This window comes from Sus scrofa, chromosome 1, assembly GCF_054392235.1.
Source record: "Sus scrofa isolate SSC_HxYL_T2T_F1_AM1 chromosome 1, Sscrofa_HxYL_maternal_Yorkshire_Landrace_v2.0, whole genome shotgun sequence".
Classification (NCBI taxonomy): domain Eukaryota; kingdom Metazoa; phylum Chordata; class Mammalia; order Artiodactyla; family Suidae; genus Sus; species Sus scrofa.
The window spans coordinates 156,538,692-156,546,438 of record NC_139383.1 but is presented as its reverse complement, the minus strand read 5'-3'; positions in this window follow the sequence as shown (position 1 = coordinate 156,546,438).

Here is a 7,747-nt window from a genome sequence, read left to right as displayed (position 1 = left end):
TGGCAAAGAACCAGGGAACCTGAGCACCCAGTCATCCCCTGCCCTTCCCTACCTTTGCCTGTGCTGTTCCCTCTGCTTTTCTGCTCCCTTTTCTCTGAACCCTCGGTCCCCTTGTCCTTTCCCCTCTATAGCAGGACAGTGTTGGTTGCCCACCAGCAGCTTTTGCTTAGCCTACTCCACTCTCTTCCTATGGATGCTCTGTGTGGAGGAATTAGAGTTGGTCCAGGGTAACCATGGCAACTGCTTCCCTCACTAGTGATGGGTCAGGACAAGGATTTGTGGCTCAGTCTGACCTGTAGAGGAAGCCTACAGGGGCTTCTGTGAGATTTTCCTTCCTGAAAAAAGACGGGCAGGGGAGAAGTTGCCCCCTTGGCTCTAGCTTGAGTGCTAACAGTGCAGAGGTGATGGCTGGAGTGGAGGTAGCCACACTGCATCTGTGAGGGAAGTGACACCAACATTCTGGTGACAGTAGAGAGATGGGCGAGGTTTGAGTCACGGATGACATTGCTGGGTGCTTAGGACCACCTCTGGCACTCCTACCTCTCATATCATTAAATGTTAGATGACTTTGTAGTGTAAGCCCCTCTCAAGATTATCTGTCACTTCAGCCAAAATCATTACTAACTGATACAGCCTTCAAGTCACGGTTAAAAATTCTCTGTTCTTAGAGGAGTTCCCGTCGTGGCTTCATGGTTAATGAACCCGACTAGCATCCATGAGGACTCAGGTTCAATCCCTGGCCTCTCTCAGTGCGTTAAGGATCCAGTGTTGCCGCGGGCTGTGGTGTGGGTCGTAGAAGTGGCTCGGATCCCGAGTTACTGTGGCTGTGGGGTAGGCTGGCAGCTACAGCTCCGGTTGGACCCCTAGCCTGGGAACCTCCATATGCCTCAGGTTCTCTTGTAGGGCGGCAGGTTAAAGATCCAGAGTTGTCACTGCAGCCGTGGCTCAGGTTTGATTCCTGGCCCAGGAATTTCTGCATACCTCTGGGCATGGTCTAAATAAATAAAATAAATAAATAAATTCTCTGTCCTTAATCAGTTCCCCAGCAGACTTGGGTCTCTGCCCCTGGCCCCCATCCTTTACCCATGAAGCAGCTCAGGCACTAAGGTGTCCTGTCTGCTTATCTGGCTTGTCCATATTTGGTCCGTGAACACCTCTGGGTCAGGCCTCTGCCTTCTCTGTGAACCCTGAGTCTGCACACAGTGGACCTTCAGAACCTCAGGGACTTGCCCCACCCCCTACCACAGCCAGAAGCCTCCAGCTATCAAAACGCTCCTGGAGTCACTTTGGCTCACATCCTGCTTCCAGACCCCGGGGCTTCTACAGCCTCTACAGCATGAAGAGTGAGGTTTCTTGTAAAGTGAGCTTCCCAGCTGTCAGATCTCACTCCACACATACCTCCAGTGCTGAGCTATGGATTCACTGCCGGCTTGGTCTCTCCTGTGGCAGCCACGGGGGCCACAATCTGGAGAAAGGCGTGCAGGAGCACTCTTCAAGGGAGAGTGGTAGGGACAGAGGAGGCACAAGTGGTTGTAGAAGTCCCGATAGGGGATCATGGGTAAAGAGGGAAACCTGGGGGATGTTGGGAGACCACTGTAAAGAGAGCCAGCAGAACAAGGCAGACTTGCTTCACCAGGGGAGGTTCGAGAAATGCCTCAGGGCAGTGGGTGGGGGATGGGTGAGGCCTGCATTCAGATTCAGACCAAGGGCAAGAGTTGGAGGACCTCCCTTCAGCTGATTTGAATACACACCTAACTAGATACTAAGGAGGAGCTCCCACTCCCAGAAAGGAAGAGGCAGGTCCCCTGGATGATAAAACTGTGGCCCACTGGATCCTGGGGACAGAGCTTCCTTGCTGCCCACTTGCATCTCTCACAAGTGTCTCACAAGTATCTTAATCTATTTCTTGCCTATCACTTTGTCTCTTGCTGAATTCCTTCTGTGTGGAGGCATAAAGAACCAGAACCTCTGTGAGTCCAGACACAGGATGAGTAACTTGAATTTAAAACTGTGGGTTTAAGTCCCAATCTGGCTTTTAGGTTGGGTTTGAATGCCAACATGTGGGTTAAAAATCCCAGTCTGGGTTTGGGCTGGGTTCAGGCGGTTGGTGCTGTCAGTTTCAAGAGGACAGTGTTGGATGCATCCAGTTGCAAACTGAATGAGTCTCTGCATATTCTGGAAAAGAGCTCTGGTGTGCAAGTAGGGAGTAGGGTTCCTCAAGGCCCAAAGGAAGAAGGCGTCCCTAGAAATGGTGGGGACAAAGGTTTTTGGTGCCCCCCTGTAGCAACTCCAGATGGCAGCCCGTGAACATGACTCTATAAATGTAACGCAAAGTAAGAGAAAGGGATGCAGGGTGTGGGGGACCCAGGAGGGTGCAGTGGCTGGTGGAGGAAGGTCCTCCTACCCCCTTCTGTGGGAACCACTTTTGTGAATCTCATAGATGTTGCATGGCAGTCACCAAGCTTCAAGCACCCACAGTGGCCAGTGTGGGGCTGGATGCCTTAGTGCTCTCACATGGTCAAGCCATACCATGTGGATTCCCAGAATTCAAGCAGCAGGATCTGAGGTTTCTGCCACTGCACACTTCCCCACTATAGCCCAGCTACCTCCCTTCTCTGAGCATCAGCCTTATCCTCTAAATGGGGACTGGGTACTACCTCAACGAGACTAATCCTGTGTGGATTAATTTGGGTAATCCTAAAATTAATAGCTGGTCCCAAAAGATTTTCTTTGAATGCATTGGGATCTCCAGATTAAACTGAAGTCTCAGAATGTTATTTGGAAGTTAAACCCACACTGTTGCTGTTCTAAGGTCTCCATTTAGTCAGACCGAGGGAAGAGTCAGAATTTTTTTGAAACCAGTGACAGAAAACTCCAAGTGACTTAAAGAAGAAAGCAAACAAGGAAGGAGAAAATGACCTAGGCAACTGAGATGTTCACAGGTGAAGGCCTTCAGGCAGGGCTATACCTGGTGCTCAGTGATGTCAGCAGAAGTCCTCTCCTGAACTCTGGGCTCTCCTTACTGGTGTCACCCTTCTCTGGGCTTCTGCTTTCTCATCTGCAAAATTGGGCACTTGGGAAAATGAGGTCCTGGAGCCCCCTCAGCTCTGACACGCTGAGGCTGAGTCTTAGAACGTGTCTCTTCAGCTGTGAGTCAGCCCACGAACACCATGGACAGTAATAGCAACTCTCCCAGACAGGATTGGCCTGAGTAGGGCAACCACACAATTGTGTATCTAAATCCCTCCCCTTAGTGGCTGCTGAGGGCTCTAGAGCAGAGGCCTTCCGTGCCTGTAAACACGCCGGGCTCTAGCTCCCTGTAAAGTTGGCTGATGCTACAGCTTTAAAATGTCTTTTGGGGTATCTATGATTCCCAAGCCCTCTCACCACTGAAAGTCAGGTCCCTGGGGCTCTGAAATAGAAATAGAGGGAGGCCACACGGAGGGGAGAAGAGGATGATGTAGAGGTTCCTCAGAACCTGTCGTCATCCACCTCCCTCCCTCTCCCTCCTCCCCTTTCCCCTGGTGGGGAAGGGAGGGATCCCTCTTAGACCCAGTGGGGAGAGCTTTTTCTTCCAGATGAGTCTGTTTTCTCATTTGGGGACAGGATTTAATTCCCCTGGTCTTTCTGTCACTTACGTCAGTTCACTCTGCTGCTCATCCATCACCTTAATCCATGTGTTCCCTCCTTAATTTAGCTCATGCTTTTTTATTTATTTATTTATTTTTTTAAGCAGGAAGGGAGATTTATTACAACACAGGGAACCTGAGAACAAGCAGAGAATGGATTAGTGCTCTTCCCAAAGGACTGGAGTAGCAGATGGTAAGATGAGATGCCGAGTCTGCTCCATTTCTTCCACCCTCCTGGGGCCACAGTCGCTCTTTGCACAGCACAGGGTCCTCCTGTCTTTTAAGGTCTATTGGTTTCCCTCCATGACCACTGCCAGGGCCCTAGTCTCAAGTACTATCATTTGTCCCTGGAAAACTGAAATGGTCTCATGTTTCTCCCTATATTCAATCTGTCGTTCTCACTACAGCCAGAGTGATTTATTAAAAACGGAAAATGTATTCAGTGGTTTTCCACGGCTCCTAAACCTGATGGGGAACTGGGTTATAATTGACCCACATTCAGTGCCCTTTGCTGGGGCTCCGCTCTCATTGGAGGATTATGCAGACTTGCCTTTGCTTCTCTTTGTCTCTTGGGGGAGGGAATCCTGAAGAAAGCCTCACAAAAGTTGGGAGACCCCTCCTAACACTGGGCACCGTGGAGGTTTTAACTCTCAGAAGCTGCCACCAAGCCTCCTGCAATTTGTCAGCTGTGGTTCAGATTTCCTCCTGGTGTCAGTGGAGGTTTCTGCTCTGGCAAAGGAGATTCTTTGTATCCACATTTCTGTCCAACCTGAGGGCTGGTAATTGGCCTTATAACCTCAATTCTCTGATGGATCTAACAAGAGTTACTGCTTTTCAGTTTGTTTAGTTTTTTACTAGTAGAAATTCACCCATGGGTGAGGAGATAGGGTTCTGCTGAGAGTGTCTGGCTGGAACATCAGTAGTTAACACAGCCAAATCCATTGTGACCTCCCAATAGTCTTTGTCATTGACAAGAGGAAAATCAAAATTTAAAACAGCTCAATGCTAGAAATGCTCATTGTAGAGAAAGTTTAATTTGGCAAGACTAAGGGGGCTGGAGAACAAAATAGTTTTTACTATGCACAAAATTTGCTAAATTCTGATTTTTTAAAAAATATAACACTTGTCCCAAGTGTGTATATATAAATTTCTAGCCCCCTATTTTTAAGATTGTTTACATTTATCTGAAGGATTTACCCTTCAATCTGGAATCTAAGAAGTGTAAAAGAACATTTTGGACCTTCAAAGAAAAGAATGCATAGAAATTTGATTTTCTTTGATGGAGTTTTTTTTTTTTTTTTGATACTAAACTGTATGAGCTATTTGTATTATTTTGGAAATTTATCTCTGGTTTGCAAATATTTTCTCCCAGTCCATAGGCTGCCTTTTCATTTTGTTTATGGTTTCCTTTGCTGTGCAATTGCTTTTAAATTTAGTTGGGCCCTATTTTAAAATTTTTGTTTTTATTTCCATTGCTGTAGAAGGTGGATCTAAAAAAATATTATTGATTTATGTCAGTGTTCTGCATTTTCTTCTGGAAGTTTTAGAGTATCTGGTCCTACATTTAGGTCTTTAAGCCTTTTGAGTTTACTTTTGTGTGTGATATTAAGAGTGTTCCAATTTCATTCTTTTCCATGTAGCTGTCCAGTTTTCTCAGCAGCATTTATTGAAGAGATTGTCTTTTCTCCACTGTATATTCTTCTTTGTTGTAGACTGACCATATGTGGGTTGGTTTATTTCTGGACTTTCCATCCTGTTCCATTGATCAATATTTGTTTTAGTGCCAGGACTAGAGTGTTTTGATGACTGTAACTTTTTTGTACAGTCTAAATTCAGGAAACCTGATTCCTCCAACTCTGTTCTTTCTCAAGATTGGTTTGGTTTTCCATACAAAGTAAAACATTTTTGGTTCTAGTTCTGCGAAAAATGCTATTGGTAATTTGATAGGGATTGCATTGAACCTATAGACTGCCTTGGGTAGTATAGTCAAATTTGACAATATTAATTCTTCAAGTCCAACAATATGGCTATCTTTCCATATCTTTCCATCTTCAATTTCTTTCATCAGCATCTTATAGGTTTCAGAGTACAGGTCTTTTGCCTCCTTAGCTAGGTTTATTCCTAGGTATTTTATTTTTTGCTTTTTAGGGCCACACCCATGGCATATGGAGGTTCCCAGGCTAGGTGTCTAATCAAAGCTACAGCTACTGACCTATGCCACAGCCACAGCAATGCCAGATCTGAGCTGCGTCTGTGACCGACACCACAGCTCATGGCAATGCCGGAGCCTTAACCCACTGAGCAAGGCCAGGGATCGAACATGCAACCTCACAGTTCCTAGTTGAATTCGCTTCTGCTGTGCCACGATGAGAATCCCTATTTTATTCTTTTTGATGTGATGGTAAATCGGATTATTTCCTTAATTTCTCTGATATTTCATTGTCAGTGTATTGAAATGCAACAGACTTCTGTATTAATTTTGTATCCTGCAACTTTACAGACTTCATTGATGAACTCTAGTCGTTTTGTGGTAGCATCTTCAGGATTTTCTACACATAGCATCATGCCACCTGCAGTTTTACTTCTTTGGAGAGCACAGGTGGGGAAGTGGGGCGTGAGGCCAGGCTGGGGCGAGTGGTGCTCCCAGTGGAGCGGGGTTCTCAAGAGGAGACATTTTTCTTCCTCCCTCCTTCCTTTCCCTTCTTCCCTCGATCACTGGTGCTGGGGTGGTGGCAGGGGGTGGGTGCAAGGTTGCGGGGGTCAGCTAGCTGGTGAGGGAGACTTGTGGCCCTCTCGATGGCTATGGGTTCTTTGCAGTCTTGTGGCAGTGTCATAGTATGAAAATCTTTCTGCTGGGAGCTTTCAAAGATGAGGTATGTAGCATCACAGGGAGGTCCATCAGCAAAATGCCCCTACTTGATGATCCCTGGGTATGCATGGACACAGCATTAGCAGTTAAAATACTAAAATTCTTCCAACCTGAGTGAAAACCAGACACTGCTCTCAGCTCATGCCAAGTACCTAGCCCACCATCAAGAGCTAAAGTGTTACTGCCTGGCTATTTGAACATTATCCACTTTAATGTTCACTCAGGCTGGCCTCTGGCAGGGGGGCCTTTTCAGTGCAGCCAGGAGCTGAGTATAAATCCTGGTTCCTGACAGCACAGGCCCTTCTTGACATGGCACCATCATCCAGGGAAATGATTTGCTAAAGGAAAGGTAGGTAAGACTATACTTTACCTTTCTGTAATGAATCAGTAAAGGGATCATAGGGGATGGCTCCTGAAGGAGTTGAAGGCGTCAGGCAGAGGTTAAGGAAGGGGTGAGCAGGGAGGCTAGAAATCCTGCTGTCCTCTAATGGACAGCTCCTGGGAGCCTGCTAGACCCACAGAGCCTCAGGCTCTACCACAGACCCTGCATTAAAGAATCCTACTGAGGAAATCAAAAGGCCAGGTTCTCCTGATGCCCAAGTTCCATCTCCTTTTCTCTTGGTTGCTACTCCACTGAGGTTTAGCCCCACTATCGCCTGATGTTCTGTCTGCCCAGCCAGACTGTCAGCTCCTTTGCATCTTAGACACCTTGTATGTGCCTTCTAAGAACAGCAAATCAGCCCACCTGCATTCACTCAAAACTGTTTCAGGACCTGTTTCTCACATTTAGAATCACCCAGGGGGCTTTAAAAAACAACCTAGGAGTTCCTGTTGTGGTTCAGCTATAATGAACCCAACTAGTGTCCAGGAGGATGCAGGTTCAATCCCTGGCCTTGCCCAGTGGGTTGAGGATCTGGTGCTGCCATGAGCTGCGGTGTAGGTCACAGGCAAGGCTCGGATCTGGCGTGGTTGTGGCGTAGGCCAGCAGCTGCAGCTCTGATTTGACCACTAGCCTGGGAACTTCCATATGCTGCAGGTGCAGCCCTTCAAAACAAAACAAAACAAAAAAAACAAAACAACCCAAATCAATGCCAGATGAGAAAAGATGGCTGGTGGGCACTCCCCTCCACTACCTTGCTTTTTTTGGATCAGCCAGAACCGGCCACAGCAGGGTGTGGGGTATATAACAGGCACCCAGGAACTGTAAGGACTCCGCCACCAGGTCCTCAACACTTAAGTGTGATGCTGC